A 22,243-nucleotide genomic window follows, 5' to 3' on the forward strand; every position below is an offset into this window, starting at 1 on the left:
GTAATATTTTTCTCCGTATTCCTTGGCATGCTCAGCCTGAGTTGTTACATGCCTCTGAGGTTGAGGATAACTAGTGAAATTGCTATAATGGCTAGAATTTCCTACGACAGGAAAGCATGAAAACTGGATCACAAGCGTAAGCATTAATTTAAAAAAAGTTATAACAAGTTATTAAATGTAATTTATTACATGTTGGGGCTTTCTGGTTATAGTCTTCGATATGTGAGTTAAAATTTAAAAACTTTGTTGTTGTTTCATTAAAATAAGAATCTTTTTGAAGATGTTGATTGAAAACTTGTGTTAATAATGAGAGAATAGAGGCTGAGGAAGAATCTTAGTTTAGCCCTTTTGAATGCTGTCAGCCTGTGTTTTAAGTCAGTGGCTGTTTTTCTTGCTATTTATATTTGAAGAATATATGGAAAAATACTCCAGAATGTCATGCTTCTCACCTTAGTATTTAAGTGCCCCTTTTTATCCTATGAAGGAGCTTAATTGATGTGTTTGATTGCAGTAAAACAATTGTAACTGTAAAATAGTAGCTATCTACAGATATATATCCTCACAACACTGTTAGACGCTCATCTTTAGTCATGGCAACTTTTGAATACAAGTTATGCAAGACTCACTAATTTAGCTGATTTTGGTAGATAAGTATTACATATAACTGTACAACTTTATGAAAAAGTATTTGCAAGTACAAGTAACTTAGGTTGTTTTAAGTAGTTATGCAACAAGTATAATTTGAAGCTTCAGATGTGCCCTCAGCACCTTCAGAGGGATTAGATAGGGAAAGGCTAGAAAGATGTGGCCCTTTGAAGAAAAAACATTGCTTGCAAGCAACTTTTTAATATTTCTCTCAACTGCCTTTAGCTTTGTTTTCACTCTTATCTTGCAAACATTCCCCATTTTCCTAACTGCAGCTGTGACTGACTGCTGCTTCAGGAGCAGGAAGACTTGCTTCCTGGCTTTGGTGCAATATCTTGCCTATTTACAGTGAATTACTGTCCTGTCATTTGTGAGTGCTCTTTTCCCTGTTGCGAGGTAGTGCGGTGTCTTCATTCCTCATACATGCCATTAATCTTTGCCTGTGGAGAAGCAGGTCAGTGGATGTCTGCAGTCTCTTGTCTCGCTAGTTTTTTTGGGACTTTGAGAGGCTCTAAGACTGCCAGGGCAAGGCTGCAGCGATCCTGCGAGAGTGAGCTGTTTGGCTGCAGGTTATCTGCTTAGGCTCTGAGGACAGGCTTTCTGAAAGAAACTCCAAGGTTACATTTTTATTCCTCCTTTCCACCCCCCTCCCCCCAAATATAAGACTTGGTCTAATTCTGTTTCAGTGTCTTCTGGAGCCATGTTTGTCTGACCGAAATCTCCTGTTTTTGTTCTGTCAGATATGATTCTTACCTCACCAGAATTAGCAGTTGGTAGAGATTTGGCCTTCAGCTGATTAAAAACACTTAAATGCAGAGTTATTCCCAACTACCCTACCATATCAGACTTTCTAGATAATGAATGGAAGTGGAAACAATTGCAAACACTTACTTTAATCAGAAGCAATTTTTCTGCCTTTCCCTATTTTCATCCCAAGAAGTTGCTGATCCCAATGTAGTTGCGTTGAATAGAGCAATGTTTTTCTCTATGAATGAACTGATCAAGAGATTTAAGTGCTTGCATATGCTTTTTAGAATATATTTAAGTTTTGGGAGGAGAAAATAAGATACTAATACTGAAAACTGTCTATGTAGACTTATGCAGAAAGCCTGACTGACAAAATATTAGCATTATCTGTTACATATCAAGCTTTTTTGCTAGTTTACTGTTGCTGGGGAAAATCTTGAAATTAACAAATCTAGGCCCATAAATTTATTCTAGAGCACTGTAAATTCCAGGCCTGCATTTTAAGTGAATGCTCTAGTAAGCATCTGCAGATTTCAAGTTATAATTTGAAGAAAGAAGACTAAATGATCAATTATGTGTACAGAGCGTAGGATTTCTGTTCATTATGAATCTACAGCTTGATCCACTTTTTTAGTGCCACCAGAAATAACACTCTGCATATCTGAGTTAAAACTTAAAAATTTAAATCAAATCAACAATGCCTAAATCTAGAGGTGCTTAAAATTCTATGCAAATTAAAATTAATCTCTAGCTCCAGTTATGAGGTGGGAGGGAAATATTATTCAGTATTACTACCTAAAATCCCCAGTTAGGGGAAGTGTAGTGCAACTCATTTTCAACAGAGGGGCACAGTCCAATTTAATTTGTAAAACTTTATTCCATCTGTGTGGGTAGTACAGAAGCATTTGCAGGACTGGCCTCTTAAAATTTCTCTGAGGACAACAGATAAAATTTAACTCTTCCCTTTGATCTATTTTATAAGTATAAAGGTCAGTATTTTCAAAATAAAATCATAGTTGTGCTATCTGAGGCTACACTGATCTCTTTTGAAAAGCATCCAGATTTTCAAAGGGATTCAGCTCTTGAGAACCTAGAGACCAGAATTAAAAAAAAAACAACTTAACAAAAGCATGTCAACATTTACAGCATTTTTTGATAGCAAGTGATGGGGCAGTGCTGTTGGAAAAGCATGGCAAGGTGTGTTTTGTATATATTTCACTTCCTACTTGCCTATTATGTCTTGCAGAAAATTATCTACCTATTAAGCAGTTGTGTGGTAGACTCTGCAAACCCTTGCAAGGAGGATTTTGTGTTACAGCTGCAGAGCCTCTGCTTTGCTTTTGTTGCTTTTGAATCCTTTTTCTGAAAGCAGCCCAAAGTTCTTTTTGGCTGACCAAGCTGTTTGAGCTCCAGTTACCCTGCCTCTCTGAGGGAAGCATAGGTGTTGAGCAGTGTGCTGGAGTGGTGTCTGGAGGAGGTATGCTCCCAGTGGCAGGCGAAAATGCAGGGAAAAATGTTCAGGTTGCTCATAGTGCTGTGTGGTAGATGCAAATAGCACTGGCATAAGTGAGGAGAAAGATAGCATGTGGAGTGAGGGACAGGATGTTTTGCATGTATTTGCAGGTTGAGCCACAAAAGCTATGCTGAGCTGGTAGTGTGTAGTGTGCTCCAGCTTCTGCTAGCTGTGGTGGTTCAGGAAAACCAGCATTGCAGCCAAAAAGCATGCGTGGTCAATCTGTTCATAAAGGTTGTCTCTGATCACAGGACTGTGGGCCCTGCACTTTTCTGTTTGACTTCAGGAAATCCTTCTGCAAAATGGGTTGCTTTAGAGCATGTCAAACATTTTTGCTAGTATTAAATCATGCTTGTGCTTTCCCTTTTACCTTCTGTTCTAACTCAGCTCTCGGTGCTTCCATCTTTGGACTCCTAAATGCTATGCTGATTCTTCATGAAAGCTGCAGCTAGAAGCCAGGTTTTGGGAAGTCCCTTACTGTCCTGGCTTACATGTCACACAGCAATGGGTACTTACACTGGACTAGGCAAAATGAAAAATGTTTATTTTTTTAAAGTAGTGGCATAGATTAGAATGAATTGCTGTATTTTCAGTGTTTTGGCATGGAAGCATGCTTGCAAGGAGCCAGCCAATCCCTCCTCATTCTGGGTGACTGCCTAGGGCATTGAGTTGACAATGGTAAATGAAGTGAAACAGCAGCTCCAGGAAGCAGTTCTACTTGCCCTGAGGTCTTGCTCATCTTTCTCCATTGGTTATTAGGCAGTCAGTTACCTATAGTTAAGTGAGATTAATTTAGGGTAAAGATGCCAAAAGCAGTATCTGATAGGAGTCTTCTAGTTTTGTGAAAGTATCAGTCACTTACCTGTAATAGGACATATTTGCCATTTGTGATTAAATAAAATCTATTTGTTGTTGATATGTCATTTTAGATGAACTAATTTTGTTATACCACCTCTGAAGCATCTGGCTTTGCAGTCTAGTCTAACCATAAAAATAGAATAACTCGGGGGAGGGGTTGATTGAAATAATTATTTTGGGAGATTTGAAACAAAATTGATCTCAATATCTATCTACAATCTATGAAAGGCTGTGCTTATTTTGTTTGACTCAGCTAATTACACTTCCAGCTAGGATAACTACAGATCACCACATCAGATTTTCTGATTTAACGTTAACAGCCATATGAAATTTTAGCTTTTATGATACTACTTTGATTGCATCTTCATCCACACTAATTTTTAGTGATAGGGAAATTCAAACTAAGTGTTCCTCAGGCCAGGTATTAGAATAGATCTCAGTACTATTTTTGCAAAATTAGTATTTCAAAAACAATAAGTAATTGTCAACATTTAGACAGCTTATTGCTCAAAGACTTTTCAGAGGGTCAACCTGCACTTCTAAAAAGTAAGGTCTTTTGAAAGCCTTTGCAAGTGTTGAAGTAGCCCACTTGATTTCAGCAGTCAGAAGCTAGCTTAAAAAATAAAACAAAGCCATATGGTCTCCCCCACTGGAATGCAACAGTTCAGGAACAATAGAAAATTCATCACCTTCTAATAATGAATCTAATCAGAAATTAGCTTTCTTTTAATTGCTCCTTTTTTAATATGATATCTTAGTCCTAGAAACCTTAAGAACTAGCACAGCTGAAATGCCCTGACTGTTCAAGTAAATCAGTCACAAGATTTGAGAGTCATAAATGTAAGCTGTTTGTTCAAGGTGTTAAGTGAAATGTGCTAAGTGTTTAAAAAAGAAAAAAGCCCAAGGCTCTACACTTTCTTGACTTTGAGATGTGGACTCTGTTTTTGTTGACTTAGAAGCTGATGCTTTTGGAAGTAGTATGTACTTCTACATCTAGATATATTTATATAAAGAAGCAGAAAGACAGTGTGTGTGTATGTGTGTATATATATATATTTGTCATGTTGCCGCAAAATTTGTTTTGGGTCTGAGTTTGAAATCCCAATGGCTGAACAGTTGTCTGTTGTAGAAAGGACCTATTTCAGTGTAGTTTCTGGAAAGCAAGTATACAAAATGACTTGCACAGCTGCCACTCTTGTTATTGGTATAAAGCTGGAAGACCAGGTCTTGGGGCTTAAGTTGGTATGGGCAATGAGTTTAAAGTTCACTGAAGTAAGTACTTGCATAATTCTGCCTTTAATCCAGTTAGGAGATTACTTATGGGGTGGCCCCTCTTTAGTTTTGTCGTGTTTGTAGAGTGCTCTAATAAAGCTCTTAGTTAATGTCAGTTCTGTATGTATTTTGTGGAAAAATTCCTGCTATGTTCACAAGCTGGTCTTCTACAGTTCAGATGTAGTACTGAAGAAAAGAAAGTTGATGGCTTTTTAGGCTAAATTAAGGCCTGAAATTGAAATATATCTCTTTCAGGCCTTAAAGTGTGTGGCTGCAAGACAAACAGATTATGTCCCATGTCAGTTGAGCAATAATTCATGCTTTATTTATGAGAAAATGCAAATAGGCTAACTAGAATTTTATTCAGCTTGGAATGAATATTTGATCTCTAGTTTGCGTGAAGACTGGCAAAAATTTTCTACTAAAAGAATTTCAGCAAAATGATGGCCAGAATTTCAAAAATTTGATTATATTTGATTTGTAGTACTAATGAAACATTTGCAAAATCTCTTAATTTAGCAGGAATTATTTTTGCCATGGTTATGTTATAGAACTCATTTGAATGACAGCGGAAAGCAGTGGTGCTTGTTGCTTTTTAAACATATCTGCCCTTCCAAATACAACTCATAAGGAACTCAAAGGTCAATTGTAAAGACGAGGGTAGTAGTTTCCATTGTAAGGCTTATTTCTTCCTGTATACCTGTTGTGTACACCACCTTCATACACAGAGCAAGTGGCTTTACTAGCCTAAAACTACTCTTTTCCAAAATTAAAACAAGAAAAAAATAAAGCTTCCACTAGATGAGTATGAAATATGTGAAATGCTATTTTACCACAAATGTTCCTTTCCAAGAACTGCCCTACTGCTAATATCAACTTCCTGATCAAAGTATAATTTGTATGACTCCTATGATTATTGATACCCCTGTGGTCAGAAAGAGGTGGGTTTTGGCTCTGAGCATGTTCTCACTGCTGGACATCCAGCTGCCTGCATGCTATTCTTGATGTTTGCCAATGCTGGAAATAATTAAACCAAGTTTGTTCAAGGGTTGCTTTTAGTAGTGCTTATTGAAATAATAGGCTCTTTCTTAAAACATGCCATCGGACTTCTCTCCATGATGCTGTGTTTTATAATAATGGCGGTGCTGTGGGCTGGAGGTATTGTGCAGTGGGGTTAGTTGTTTTGCAAAGCAATGAAAAGGATGCTGCACCTGCTTTGGGAGGTTGGTCTTTCACAGAGGTGGTTCTTAGGACATCAAATCTCTTCATCTGGTTTGAAGAGAGAGATTATATATATATCTTTAATAGGCTCTAGAAGAGAAAACTTTAAGAGGAGTGGGATTAAATTTCTGTCTATGAACTGCTGTTCAAAGGATCTAGATTTCATCTCTCCTTGCTCTTCTGTATCCGCCTAGGTAGGCATCAAACACTTCGTCTTCATTTAGGTCGTGTGGATTTTGCTTACTGTGTATGTACTGCAGTGCTCTCATACCTTTTCATTATCTGAGAGTATCACTGTCATCTTAGGAAGGGTGAAAAGCCACTGGTTCGCATATCTTAAGGAAGTAAAAGGTGACACATTCAAGATGCATTAACGTGTTTTTATGTGCATTAATATACTATAACTGTCTGAGCTTTGAATCTCAGCTAAGGTGTTTGTAAGAAGTTACACCATCGAGTTTTATTAAGCAAATTTATAGCAGACAATCTATATGATGAATTTCTTTTCCCCATTAACAAATCTTCTATGAAAGCATGATATATTTTATGTACTTATTGTTTTAATTGATCTTTTGCATTAATTCTGATTGTAGCTTTTGATCCATGAATTGCTTGCAGATATTTAGTGCTTAAACTGTGCTGATCGATCCTGATGCTTGTTACATGGAACGTAATGTTTTGATGTCTAAGTGCAGATGAAACTAGCTTCTGGTGCAACCCTGCAACATGAGAATTCAATTTTAAGGTGTGTTGTGCTATCTTTTAAGAATAGGAGAATTCTCGTAGGAATGTGTGGAATGCTTGGAACTACTGTTAGTGTAAACAACAAATAGGTAGCAGTGTTCTGCTTCACCTACTTGTAGTCAATGGTTTCCTACCCTTCCCTTAAACTAGATGTTTAGGATCACCAGAGATAACTGTACCTTTCTGAACCGTTTTCTATCAGTGGGGATTCCCTCTGGCAAAAAGCATTCTTTTCGCATCCCTCAGACACTGGATTAATCCTTGGGAAGAAAAAGCAGAACAAGTCTGCTGTTCCACTAATTTTATAAAGTGGTTCCTGAGAGTTTACTTTTGTCATCACTAATGCTTTATGTGGTCTGTTATTAGGGAACAAACTCTTGTACTTCTTCTTGATCCCTTTTTCCATATGAGTTCTAAGTTCAGTCAATTCTCCTGTTATCAGGTTCCAATTACATCTAGGAAAATCAGTGCAAAAAAATAAGGTGAGAAAAGTAAGAGTTGATTTAAAAAAAAAAAAAGACATGGCAAAAGAAGATAAGAGGAGAACTTTTGATAAGAAGGGTGTATTGAATAAAGGATCAGCCCTTTCTTTTATATTGCTCCTGGAGTGCGCAGGTAGATGAGGGAATGTGTAGTGCCTGTGAGAAAGGCTGCAGGCAGTGTGTGAAGTCAGTTTTACTGGCCCCTGCAGTTGCTAGCACGTCCTCCCCTCCCCATGCTTGCACATGAAGGTGCAAGGTCTGCAAAACTTTCGAGCCTATGAAGTTCATTTCTCACTTATGTGGAAAATGCTGACCAAAAATCAAAGGGGAGTATAGAGTTCAGGCAGGGGAGCTCCATCTGACTTGCTGTTTCCTAGTGTATATGGCAGGAAATACTGTCCCCAATTTGAAGCCTGTATCTGTACTGAGCAATAACAGATGCAGTGTGCGGAGACCTGCATCCAAATATCTGAATTTCTTTGCTGTTAGATATTTTAGTTTGTTTAAAGAGTATTTTGGTGATGAAATTGCTCAGTTTTTAGAAAAATGTAAATGAATGCTATTGACACAAAATAGTGCTTCTGGCAGGCTTAACAACTTAAGATAATGGAATGTTTTCTTCTGGTGCTATTTCTTGTGTGCAGTCTCAGCATATCCTAGCATAAAATCCCATGGAGCCATTATAGTGTATGCTGCAAATGTTTATTACCAATATGATAAATCATTTAACAAAGCTCAGACAATCAAAACAGATTTACTAAACAAGTTTAAATCTTATTTTAAAAAGAGCCCCCTGGAGCCCTGAGAGAAAGTAAACAGCCTTCTAGCCCTTCCATATACATACTTTGTGCAGTTAGTGTGATTGATATGGATTTTTTTCCTGCTATAAAACTTGGAAATTACGTAAGTGACCTACTAAGACTTTTTTAGGGTTTTTCTAGGGTTTGCATAATGCAAAGTGATGTGCTGACTATTTACTAACAAGGCATGATAAAGCAAGACTAATCAAGTAGGGGGAATTTAAAGGAAATACTAGTTTGCAAACAGGATTGCAACTTAAGTAAATCAGGCCTGTTTACATTATGTTATTTGTTTATCATGATTACTTTGGCACGTTTGTGCCAGCAGAGGTATTGTACTACTTCCTCTGCTGGGACTTGTACCTAATCAGAAAATTCTCTAACTTCAGAATGAAATAGTAAGCCTCTCTTTTTGTGTATTTATCACAAATGTGTTTTAGAAAAAAGACTCCTCTGAGGAAATGTCACATGAAGTTGATTGCCTGTATGCATTCTTGGTGTCTTGGAGTAGAAGCTTGCTCTTGTTTTGTTCCAAAGCCTGTTAAAATGAGGCAGGTATGCTTGTGGAGGTAATGAGCCTTCCTGCTTGCTTGTGTGCAAGCCCAGGGTGGGATGGCATTCCCTTGGTGCTACTAAAAGATTGCCTGTATGATTGCAAGGCTGCTGGCATTTGATGACAAAATCATGGTGGGTAAAGCAGGTTTCTGACAACTCGAGGAAAGTGAATGTTATGCCCACCTTGATAAATAAACACAAGGAGGAGGACCTGGGGAGCCATAGTTTGGTTGACCTCATCTCAGTCCCTGGGAAATTCATGGTAAACTTCTTTTGGGCTCCCATTGGCAAGCATGTGAAGGACAAGTACTCTATTAGAAGGAGCCGGCATGGATTTACCAAAGGAAAGTTGTGTTTGACCAACCTAACTGCCTTTTATTTCAAAGTGCCTGGCAGTGTGGGTGAGGTGAGGCAGGACTCCCTGGCCTCTGGGGGTCCCTTCCAAGAAACATCCTGATGCTTCTGTGATTCATTCACTGTGTATTTTTCATCTTTGGATGTTTTCTTAACTTTTATCTTGTGCTGTATTGCTGAATAACACCTGAAAGAACAGAATGATAGGACTAAAGGATGTGTTTCAACATGTGTTTGCCCCAGTGATACTGTCCTGTTGCATATTTCTGATATAATTATAGCTTGTAATTATGAAGGTTTTGTATCTTTTAAAAAATAAACCATTATAAGCTTGTACATTTAATCATATGAAAGGGAAAATTGCTCTGATATTAAAAGGTATGCGTCTTGAGTGTTTTCTCAGCATTGATGCTATTAACATAATTTGGGTTTTTTGTGTCCCCTATTTATTTACCACAGTAGCTTGAATGTAGTTTTGAAGAGGGGATGCCAGTTCATACTGTGCATATATGCATTGCTTTGGCACACAGGTGCTGGGCTGAAACTTTTTATAGTTCAGTTTCTTTTCATAATCCTAGTCAAAGTATGAGAATTATTTAAAGGGGAAAGTGTTGTTCTGTTATTGGTGTTACAGTTACAGAAAGGAAATTGAACACTGAGAACACCAGGGTTGCAGGAAATGGAATGAAGGAAGAATTTGGCCTGGAGTATGCTTGTGTACTCCCAAAGCTTATGATTTCACTTAAAAAAAAAAAAAAAAAAAAAGGGAAAAACTGTCCTCAAGAGCTGCCTTGGAGCAGTCCCTGGGCAGTGGGCAGCTGTGGGATGGCCTGGTCACCAGGGCCCTGCTCTGAGCAGGGGGCGCTAGGTGACCTGCTGAGGCCTTTGCCAGCCCAAATTGCTTTGTGATGCCATGAAAGAAGCCTGAGAATTGGGGTATCTGTGCTTGTTGCTTCCATCTCTTCCTTCTTGGGAGGTAACTTTCTGTTTACTTTGGCAAGCTGTTCCCCAAGCTTCCCATGGTGAATATGAAAGTGGGTGCTTGAGTTAATGGTCAAATAAAACAATGTTTGCTGTGTACTTTGATAGCATATGCAGTGTGCTTATTACCTGTGTCATGTAAAGGAATGCTTGACCCTTTGTGTAGCACAGGGAAGCAGCAGCTGTCGCTTGAGTTTGCTGTCTGGGACATGAAATGAAATACTGAGCAGGTAGGTGCAAAGCAGAGTGAGAATAAAGCAGGACTGTAGATAAGATCCCAGAACAACTTAGATCAGATATGTCTGTATCAGATGGCCTTTTAAAAAAATGCTTCAGTACACTTATCTTAAAATAAATCCCTAATGTTGCTTGTGTGTGAAGTGCTAAGAGCAAAATTTTAGCATAGTTTTGGAAGATAATTGAGGAGAATTGAACAGAGATGATAATTCAGACTTAATTTCTGAAAAGCTGGTTTTTGTGGGGACGCTTACCAGGAGGTAACAACTAGTTTCAAAAACTACTGGACAGAAAGAAGTTTCAGTAAGGGTGCAGTTGTGAACAAGTGATTTGATATGGGGTAGAGGCGAAAGGGGTGAATTTTGTGGCTCTTGGGAAGGAAATAGCACTAGGATGGTATTTGGAGGAGGAGGGAGGGAGGCTGTGGGCATGACCTGCGCCTGCCAGCTGGGGAGTGGTGGACAATGTTGGAGCGAAGCTCTCAAAGCAGTGCTGTGAGCTCCCTGTTAGCCAGGGAAAGTCACAGTGGGCTGCATGCTGTTTAGAGGGAAGGAACAGGGTTCTCAGTACCTCACAAAAAAAAAACAAAACAGTTAATTCAGCTGAGTTTCCCATGGACTGAAGTTACCAGCGTGGCAGCTGGAGCTTTTTCTCCTATTGTTAGTGCAGTGGTGAGGGGAGCAGGTAGTAGGTAGTAAGGGCTCAGAGATGTAAGGGTACCAGGGCATTAGGTTTTGGTGGAGGGGGAATTAAGGATCACTGGCTCTGAGCCTCCTCCACCTGCCTGTGCTGGCAGTGAGCAGTGGGAAAGCTATGCCTTTGGGAAGGCTGTAAAGGAGGGCCAGGACCACCTTTATCTTATACCTTCTTGCTTTCCATAGTTGTTTCATGAGTACTCTGACATATCATTCCTGGGTATAGCATATGAGTTCTTACCCAATAGTACGGAAGTCCTGCTTGTAACAGTTTGCTGACTAATTTATACCCACCTATAACTTCTGCTAGCACAAAAAACCCAGCCTGCTTTGGGGCCTATCTCTCTAGGAAGAAAGCCGTGGTCTGATTTTTCTACATAATAGTTGCAAAGCACAAGTGAAAAGGGAGTAATTTGTTTTTCCTCTGCAAACAAAAGATTTGTTAAAGAACCTTTTATTTAAAAAAAAAAAAACACACACATGCCAGGGAATATGGAGCAGTAAGATAACACATGCCTCAAGGAACTCTGAGGCACATGCTTTGAAAATATTTTATTCCATGTTTCTTTTTGAAAGGTGTCAAAAACAAAAAGCCAATGTGTGGGAACAGTCACTAATGCACCAAACGGATTTTATTTACATTGTGTTTGCACATAGTGCCTTCCAGTCAAAAAAGATGTAATTAATGCCCTGAAATACTATTGCATAAATCTTGACAGTGTTGAAGAAGGTGAAAACACTGGGGAGAAGCATAAAATTGGAAAATAAGGATTCTGACTTGCAGACACTTGTACACAAAATATGTTCCCATGCATACTGCATTGAACTGGGACACAGGTATGTCTTGGTATTTATTGTACCAAGGTATATGTCCACACAATTAGGGACAAATGCTTTCAAAATTTCAGAAAAGTTCTGCTATTCCTTATCTTTTAAATAATAGGAAAACTAGCTGTTTGCTTGAAATGTACCATATCTCCAGTCAACTTTCAGCTATTTTGGAGTGGCTGTGCCTCATCCTTTAATAAACATGGGCAGTAAGTCCTGTCCTATTTGATCACATTAAATTTGCATTCAGAGCTGCTGCTTTGAGTAATTCTGAAATAATATTTTTAGATGAACCTTCTTCCCCCCCACTCCCTGATCTCCAACATATTTTTAGCATAAGCTAAAATCTATCATTTGCTAAGAAACCCTCTGGAAGTTATTTGCTCTGAAACACTGACTACAAATCATTTGTATGTATAGTATTTCTCAGTTGCCTTTAAAATAAGTAGTCCATATACAGAGTTATCTGCCATTGGAGTATTGTTCTTTGCTATAAATGAAATACTTGGTATGTGACCCTCTTCCATGGTTTATTGTGGGCAGCTCCTGCCAAACTTCCCCTTGCCCTGCTGGCAGCAGGGTGTCTGTGCAGCCCTGAGCTACCAGTGATGGTACTGGGCTGTCCTCGGTCGTGATGCCTTAAAATGCTCTTGGGTGGCTGTTGGTGACAAGAGGCAGAAAGTGTTGAACCTCTACAACTTAAAAGGGAACTCTCAGGAGTATGCAAATAGGAATCCATTGTGTGCAGATGACTGGAGTTTTCTTCCCTTCTTCAGGTCTTGGCCATGACTTACAACTGGGACTATACCTTCCTAAGTATTTCACACTGCCTAACGCATCTAGGCCTCCACTGGAACATCTAAATCGTTTTTAATACAAGTGTTATACAGTCACATGTCAATTTTTTAGGAGTATTAATAAGAAACTGTTCTGGTTATGCTGATTGCAGATATAAGATAAATAATATTCTAAATTGTTAATTGTCATTGTTAATAGAACAAGCCAATGTTTTCTGACAAATTTATCTGGGAGAAGGAGTTTTGCTCTTGAAAGACAATTTAAGTGTTTCACAAAGTTCAATAGCTTTTATAAAATCTTTCAGAATAGTTTAAGCAACTTGAAAAACACTAGCTACTACATTATATTTTAGTTTTTTTAAGTTTGGTTCAGTTTTTCTATTTTATTTCTATTGGATATGTAAAAGTTCCAGTTTTGTGTGGTCATTCTGTAGATGAGTGAATCTCTTTTGACTGGTCAGTATAGTTCTTGAATTCATATTTCAAGATAACTTTTCCTTATGAGTTGAGGGCCTGGTTTGGACAACATTCATCACCACGACTTTGTGGCAGTGAAAGCTGTATTTTTAAGGAAAAGAATAATAATATTGGAAGCAATGGCTTTTTAGAGATCTCTTCCAATACAGCACAGAGAAAAATATTTGTTTTCCACCACTCCCAGCTCTTCTGATAGGCTGTGCTGTAAGGCAGAAATTGTTTATTGATCCTATTGCACCCCCATAAACCACCATTTGGCAAGATAAAATAAGGACTGATAAGCAGTGGTTTTCTGCAGAAAAGAAGTCTGGTATCGCCAGCTGGAGCAGGACAAGAGCAGTCTTTTCCCCAGGATGTTCTGCAAGAGCTGCCTGAGATGGCAACATGAGGCTGCTCACAGAACAGCCTGTTTCTGTGAACTGTTTTAAAGTAAAGAAAAGGCAAAATTTTGCAGTATCCAGGTGCTGCTGTGCGAGGCTGTGTCCTGGTGGTGTCAAGGGATGTTCGGCAGCTCCTTGTGAGAAGTGTAGTGTCTAGCCAGAGGTAGCTGGTAAACTGCCTTTTCTCCAAATTATTATCATAGATATATATGCATGTGTGATATATGTAAATAAAAAGAAATTCTTAAATTGGACCATTGTTGCAATGAAACCTGTGAAACCACAAAATCAAAAGGTATTTTGAGGCTGCAGACAGTTTTCCTACAAGTTTGAGCTCTGTTACTGTGCTGAATGATCCATCTGGGTATGGAAACCTTTTTCACGATGTCTAGAAGGTTACAGTTAAGATGTAACCTTTGCTTTACTGCCAAGAGTCTTGAGCACTTAGGTGAGTAATTGCTTTTACTTTAATAATCTGTTCACAAGTTTAAATGTGTTCAAGTACAATAATACTTTCTTGACTACTTGCAACTAGTAACTACAGTGTTCACACTCCTAGTGTAGTTGTGTTATGCAGTATGGAACAATCTTGCTCTTAATTTAGCCTCTTTGTTTAAAACTCTTGCCTTTGTTTCCTTAAGCACTTTATATCTTGATTAAACAATAGTAAAAGTTTTAGAAGAACAGGGACATCAGGGAAAAGAGGTAAGCATAGTCTCTTGAATTTTTATCATCTTTTTTCCTTCTGTCATCTGCATTTCCTTATTTTCAGATTCCAAACTAGCTGGACCTGGTTCAAATGCTCATGCTATTTTGACGATATTTATGGATCAAAAGAATGATTTCCATAGCAACTGCTCCAGGTTTTGAGCAAATATTATCTTTGAAGGTACTTTTTCTTTTTGGGTTTGTATTTTGTAGTTATTTGATTAACCCCAGGAGACATTTAGATCTTGTTTATAAATAGAGGACTTAATTTGAAGAAGAAAAGCAAAGTTCAAAATAGTTTGGAGTATTTGGGATATTAGATCCAGCTGTGGAGTGCTATTGGATTTGTGCTATGCCCTTGAGTACTGGAGCTGGTACAGCTTTTAAAACCAGTCTGTAGCAGAAGCAATACTACATTGCATGTATGTTATTGCATAGTTTCCAAATAAGTGTTCTGATGGAGTTATTCTTAGTTTTAGTTTTGTGGGCCACTGGCTGTCTGTTTGATGCGTATGATGTGGGTAGATCACATGGTGAAAATATAGCTGCTAAGTTTCAAATGTGTTTTTCTAATGTTACTTTTCCAAGTAAGGAATTGTTATAGTTGCTACAGAGATTTTTTGTGTGTGTGAATGTAGTTGAGATGGTGCCAAAACTACAGATGGGTTCAAATGCAGTCCCTGTTCAGAGATGCACTTTATATTATGCTAAAGTTCTAGGAGTCCAATTTAAGCAAAAGTATGAAAATATTGTAGTGACTGCTTTTGCACAGGGCCAGTTTGCAATGTCAGTAGTACGGTTTGAAGGTGACTACATGTAAACACTGTAAATACAGATGCCTTTTGTATTAGGTCATGTTGGGGGAGTGGAAGGGGCATGTCATTCTCCTGTTGCAAGCAGCGAAGTTGTTCATTGTGGCTAATAAGCAAAGGCTTGGTGGCAGCTCGTCTTTGCCATTCACATTTCCATTGGGAACAAGAAGAGGCTCTTCCCATCTCCACCAGAAGCTTGCTCTTTAAGCACTGATGATGACAACAGAACACGATTGCTGAGGTTCAAGTCAAAAAACAAAACCCTAATACAGGATTTGGAACTTGCATAAGCCTTAAAGATCACTTTGACCAATGTGGATAAAGAAAGGAGAAAATATGTATGAAAAATGGTGTTAATTACATCACTTAATTCACTTTAAGGAAATACTTCATTCCTCAGAGGATGAAGTAGGTGTGAACTTAAGAGAACAGTAAATGCATCTTCACACAATTTTAATATCCAGACGATGTCGTCTCAGTCTAAGGGACATAAGGACAGAAAGCCACCTTTGTGGTAATGCTATTACTTTTTTTTCTGGCTTGAGGTCAGTTGTGTTAAGGTATGAGTAGTCCCATAGTTGTTTGCACAGGAGTATGGACCTAAGCTTGGTTAGTACTTCATGTAGTTTTGAGCTTTGGCTGTCCAGCCACTTCAGTTGTGAACTAATTATGAGTTTGCCTCAGCTCAGCTCTGGAGCATTTATCTTGAGAAATAATTAAGTCTTTCTCTTCAAGCCCAAATCATCCCTTTAGCTTAGGAGACTCATTCCTATTGCAAGTAAATACAACACCTTTTTTAGTACTAAAAATGCAGCAAAAAGATCTAGGATAAAGGCTTCCCATTATGAATGCCTCCATTGCCTGTGTTTTTAGCTCCTTCCACTTGTAGGCCTCAGTCCTGAAATAGCTGTAACATTCTTGTATTCCAGGTATGCTGCAACAGATTTTTCGAAAGAAGTCTGTATGTATTGCCTACCATTACAAAAAAGTGTTAAATTCAGAGATTCATGAAGTGCATATCAAATTTTGATAAGTGTTTCATGAATTGTTCAAAAGTCAGCTAGATTAAAAAATAATGAATTCATTACTTCAAACACGGAATCATTCTTGCCAAGTCTCAACTTGTCTGATGACAGTTTAGAAAACTGCAGGCTGCAGAGACGTGCAGCTTCCAAAGCCACTGTTATGTGTGTGTGCACATATATATGCATCTGCATACCCAAATAGCTATGGGAATACCTACAACTGGCAACGCAAAATTTATTCCGCCCCTTAGCGCAGGTATCTCAAGGAAGGAGGTAGCAGACTTGCAGAGCACAACAGAATGTGATTGAGTAAACTTTAACTGTCATGATGCATATTTCTGAGAGGGCAGAACTGAGGCTGCACAAGCATTTCCTAGTTTGTGTCTGTACATGAAATGTCTTTAAGGGGGGAAAAATGAAGATGTTGCTTATGAGCAGCAACATCTCGCCATATATTATTGGTAAGGCCAGAAATCTTCATCTCTGGTATTGCTAACAGTTGCTAACTGCTGTGGAAGTAGCTACAGTGGAGCCCAGACCCAAAGATCCCAGTGATGGAATAAATAGCTGAAATCTGAGTAAATAGAAGTGGGGAGGGGGATTCCTGCCAACTAGTTTAGTGCCAGCACTGAAGACTTTGCAGGTGTCTTGAGCACAGATGAAAGCATGATTCTCCTTTCTTATTCCTCCTACAAATCTGGGAAGCAGGACCCTTTACTCTAACATGGAGAAACAAGCAGGAGTATTTTTGGTCAGGGTAGTGTTACAGGATCAGTACTGCAGTGGGGATGGGATCAGAGTATGTGCCCTGTTGTAATACTGGGTGGTGCGCTATTACCCAGTTGTTAGTGTTATGCAGTACACTGCAGCAATCAGTAAGTTCACAGGGGGTATCAGTGACAGCCTACAGAATGACATTACTTACCTCATTTCACTGTTTTCCTTGTACTACATCTTTATTCATTTTCCATTACATTTTGGTAATGTGTCAACCAAGGCTCTTTGCAGTAAATTTATCCTAATTGTTTTTGATGAAACACTGCTCAGAACTTCTGCAGCCTAGCAATAAAGCAAAGACACAAGGACAGGGTTTTGATGTAGGCAGGGAACAACTCATAAATATCCTGGCTGGGTTGTAGAGGGGGGACCCAGTGTTGGTAACTTTGGTCTCTTACCTTTAAATAAAAGTGTATGGATGCATTTTGTGGGATGTTCAAAAAGGAGAGAGGAAAAAAGAAGACAAGACTTAAGAGTACTTCATATTTTTCTATATCACCACCCACATTGTCAGCTGCCATCTTGTTTTTTTTTCTGGCTATGGTACTGTTATTCATTAAAGAAAAATAGTAAAGGTAGTTTTGGCTATTCAGCTCTTCTATGGTCTTAAGTTTGTGTTAGCTTGTGGTATCATGTGACTGAAAGTGTCCTGGACGAGTAACACTAATTTTCCTTAAAAAGGTAGTAATAGGCCTTTCCAATTTTTTAATTATTCATTATTTTGCTCCTTGGGGAGCTAGGACACAATTCTATCTACAATGTATTCATTTTCTCAGACCTATGCTACATACAGGAATGGAGGTGCTTTACAAAATGCTAAACTTTTACATACTCTTTTCTTTTCTCCTTAATGTAATTCTGTGTGAAGAAACAAGACTGAGGTCCACTGCCTGTGATGGGCCTCCTGTACTTATACAGAGCATCCTGCTAGTGCCTGGATGCAGCTAAGGCTTTTGTTGTAGGCAGGTTACAGATGCTATATCCATCAACTGATGGGAATGAATGTAGATTCTAGCTAAGAGCTTGAAAAACAGACTAAAGTATTTTGGTTGGACTTGTTCCACTAAAGATGTGCAATGACTGGAATGAAAGGGAATCAAGGAGCTTTTTGAGATTTTAACTGAATTGTGAAACGAAGACGATCAAACTCCAAGAGTTTGTGCAAACAAGCACATGTTGCACTGAATATCTTGTGAATTTGGTTCATACCTGCAAGTACATCCCAGTTTGTATTCTGTTTGAACCTATTCAAGAGTTACAAATTTATACTGAAATGAAAAATCAGAAGACTACTTTTCTGCAAATGTTAGTGATAGGCATGCTGTTAGACCCTGAAGAGGATAGAAAGTTTACTATCACCTCCAGTTTCCATGTGAAAGCTTCTTACAGTCCTACCTGTGCAGTGTTTTTGGACTATTTGAAAAGTTCACTGTTCTTACACTCTTAAACCAAGAATAAGTTTTAAAAGGTTTTGTTGGGGAGGCTCCTTTGGCGATATCTTTTTAATATTTGAGAATTAGAAGTCAAATTATACACAAATATACTTGACTGATTCAGTCTGTGCTTTGTATACTAATTTTAACCTTGGTACAGCTGCATTTAATAAGTTATCTTTGATTTATATAGAAGTAAGTTAAATAACTGTTATTTTAACTCTGGAGTTGAATAATTGGTAAAGGGGGTCTTGGGCTGATTCTGTGATGTGCTGTGCAAGCCTCAACTCCTTGTAAAGTCAGAGCAAACCACAGATGTGTAGTGCTTCTGCCAGATTAGCATCACCCTGGCACTCTGTTTTTTTCAGAGTAAATCTAACTTATTTATTTCCTTGCCAAAGGGTAATATTTTTTGAGCCTTGGCTAGAGTATCCTGATGTTTGTATTTCAAGCATATGTGAGTGTCCTCTTTTCAGAAACAGATAAACTAGCGAACTGTTTTACAAATTCCACTTTAGTGTTGAACTGTTGTGCTGAATAGAAAATCCCATGTCTCTGTATGACCAAGTTAGCTCATGACAAGTGAGATGATTTGGCTTTCAGGAGTGGTAATAGGATACGGAGACTTTAACCTCTAGGTCATTTGACTGAATGCTGCCCAATTTGCCATATATCAAAACTCATTTGTATGAGATGGCTTCACTGGCTTGTGTGAAATGAGTTAATGTCTTTGACTTGTGTGTAGAGAAGAATTGTCCAAATTGCAAGTGGCAAAAGCTGTTGATGGCTCTTTCAATGGAGATGCCAAGGTTTGAATGCCAAAGGATGCAGATCCCTCCTCTCTAGAGGAACAACACAGATGAGGAAGGGTAGGGACACCTAAGCTGCTGCTGAATCTTGTGAACATGCAGAAGGTGCCAGTGCTGCCATGCTGTTGAGACAATGTCTTTTATTTAAATTTGAGAGAGAGAAAAATAGAAATGATGACTGAAAAGGGCTAAGTTCTAATGTGTGATAAACCTGTGTTTGTGCTGCTGAGGTGGTTGCTGGAACTATGAAACCAAATAAGGTAAAGCAACACAGATTCCTTCAGCTTGGATAAGTGAACCCTCCCCGGCATCCCCACTCTGATTCTGCCCATTTCTAACCAGTTTTGCTCTGTTTCCCACTCCACTCTTGAGCAGTATTTGGCTTTGAGGAATAGTCCCAGGACTGATTTCACTTCTTGTGCTGATGTGATGTAATGCTACTGACTGCAGTTCATTTGCTGCCATTTTTCACAGCTGCTAGATCACAAATAGTTCCTTTATCTTTTTTAAAAACAAAACCCTACTTTTTCTTGAGAAGCTACCATTTGCACATGCAGAATCACAGTGAAAAATGTCAAGTCACTTTAAATTTGCCAGGATTTGGGGAGGAAGAGAAAGCAGTGCAGCCCCATAACAGAAATAACTTTTATGAGGGTGAGCCAAGTCAGGCATTCAACTCCTCTTCATCATATGTTTTTATTATGTAATGCTTTAAATACAGAAGAGAAAGGCAGGTGGCAGTCAAAGAGCAGGAGAGGACACCAGCCACCAGTGAAAGCAATGACGTGTGGTCTGTAGGCAGTGGAGATGAAAGTATTGCAGCTTCAGGTGTAGTAACATTGGGAAGTGTACAGGGCTGACCTGAATACATGGCTGTTGGGAGCAGAAAGAGGGTTAATCCCACTTGATATTTTCTTTCTCTCTCATTTTTCCTGTGTGGCTCCAGGGCTCCTGTGGTTTGTTTCTGCTGTGATTGGCTTTCTATTACCTTTGGCTACCACCCTTCTTTCAATTCTATTTTTAGGTTAAATGGAGTCTAGGCAGTGATGCAAAGTAGTTTGCATTTGAGTTTGAGATGACTGTTTTTGCACAAAGTGGTAAATGTTATAGGGCCTGTTTATGCCAGTAATGTTGGTGTGAGACTAGGGTATTTTAAATAATCTGAGAACTATTTGGACTCCTGTTATTTCTGTAAATCTATAGAGATGGACTGTGATTGTACAACACCTCAGAAATAAAGTTCTGCTATTGAAACAATTATAGTTTTTTTTAAATTTAACTTCTCTAGGTATATAGCTAAAGAATCTGACCATGGAGACACCGCTTTCCACTGAGAAAAAGTTTCCATTTTTAGCCCTATGGGTCTCAGATGTAGGACTTTTAAAAACTTTCTGAGGAAATGTTTTAACTGGCTTTAGACATTTCTTTGAATTAGACCAGATGAGCTTCAGTGGAGGGTCCCAAATAGTCAATTGCTTGTTCTTGAAGAATTCAGGTCAATGTATTTTAGTGAAGAAAAACATGTTCATATAAGTCAATGTCAGATCTATGCAATTTTAACACATCCCCTTGAATTTCTTACTGACTACCTGTGTGTTTATACTGTGTTCTTCCTATTAAAAAAATCTGTTTGCTTCATATTATCTACCTTTTGTAGGGTTGTAATAAGGCTTAAGGACTTGATTCTCCAAGTTGCTAAGTACTTGTGCTGTGCGCTCTCAATTTCTATTGCTTGAAATGCTAAACACCTTGCAAGATCCTGCCATTCTGGGAAGTGAGATGTGCTCAGACTGGTTTGTGATTCTCTGAAAGCCACTATAGTCTATAGAAGTACCAGATATTATTATTCAGGCTTGCATACCAGCAGCATCTGTTCCTGTGTTTCACTTCTAAAATGTGAAGAAATGGTTCTCCCTCACCAGAGGTGAGAAGGCTTTTGGTATCTCTATTATCCCGTAGTCTTGACCTGCTGCTATTTCCTTGTCTCTGTCAGAAAACGATTCCCCCAACTTTCTTCTCTGAGACCCCAGAAGCTGGCAGTTTTTCATGTAAGAATTGGATAGAAAGCCCTACAACTTTTGCAAAGATCACAGAACACTACTTTTTACTTCTCCTCTGAGCCATCTACATGAATAACTTTCCTAGTAGTGATTTGTTCAGTCTTGCCATAGCTGAAGTTAAGCTTATTTCAACTTTTTCCGATAAGTAACTATGTTTGAATAATTGAAATTAACTTTTTCAAAATGATCTAAAAAGGGAAATTCTTTTGATGCTGTCATTTGTAACATTTGAAGAAACTGGTCACTGTGGACAGGTCTGTCTGAAGTCACCTTCTTAACAAACTTGGCACTGATGCAGGGGAGTTTGGCTCAACTGCCTTGGATGTTTGAAAGCTGAGCCTCTTACCTGGGCTGCCTTTCTGGTCAGCAGAGAGCACAAATGACTCCAGTGGGCAGTTTAGCCCTGCAATGTGTCTCGTTTTAGATGGAGCAAGTTTCCCTCTGGAGAGACTTATCTTGACTATGGAGGTCAAGGGATAGGCCTAGACTAGACACCTATGTTTCAGTGTTTATAAAATCTGAACCGAGTTGTGTTTAAAATCATGTATTATCACAGCTAAATAATATATTTTTTGCATCTGAATTGAAGAGATTTAAATTTTTGCTCAAGTAAAGATTCCAAGAAAATGAGCACAATTAAAGGGAATTGTTCCTGATTGATTGCAGGATCAGATTCTTAATCGCTGCAGAAGAGACTACATGGTCTCTGCTGCCTTAGTGTGTGATAGTTGAGATTCCTATTACCTGAGCTGGCCTTGCGAGTGGCCTTGGAAAATCATTTCTCTCTAAAGTATGTGGCAAGTGTTGAGCTGGCTGAGTATTTGCAACGGGCTCTTGCAGACAGCCTAATTTCCCTCTTCTGAAGCGGAGCTCTCTTGTTTCTCTCAAAATAAGGCATTGTTTTGCTTTTGTAGAATTTATGTGAGAGAGAGTACTGTAAAATACCATAGTTCTACTCTCAGCTGATGTAAATCAAAATTGCTTTGTTGGCTCAAAACTGCCCTGCTGTTTCATTAAAAGATGAAAGCGTTTT

The 22,243-nt window shown here is 38.6% G+C and overlaps 1 long non-coding RNA gene across 2 annotated transcripts in view; it reads left to right on the plus strand.

Annotated features, from left to right (window-relative positions):
- The first annotated feature begins 6,126 nt into the window (after positions 1–6,126).
- Positions 6,127–22,243, plus strand: part of LOC104140822 (uncharacterized) — a 239,412-nt gene continuing 223,295 nt past the window's right edge. For both annotated transcript variants that reach the window (XR_011142479.1, XR_693400.2), the window contains exon 1: positions 6,127–6,193. This is a non-coding gene — a long non-coding RNA (uncharacterized lncRNA). The remainder of the gene's footprint in view (positions 6,194–22,243) is intronic.

This window comes from Struthio camelus, chromosome 8 (genome assembly GCF_040807025.1).
Source record: "Struthio camelus isolate bStrCam1 chromosome 8, bStrCam1.hap1, whole genome shotgun sequence".
In the NCBI taxonomy this organism is placed as follows: domain Eukaryota; kingdom Metazoa; phylum Chordata; class Aves; order Struthioniformes; family Struthionidae; genus Struthio; species Struthio camelus.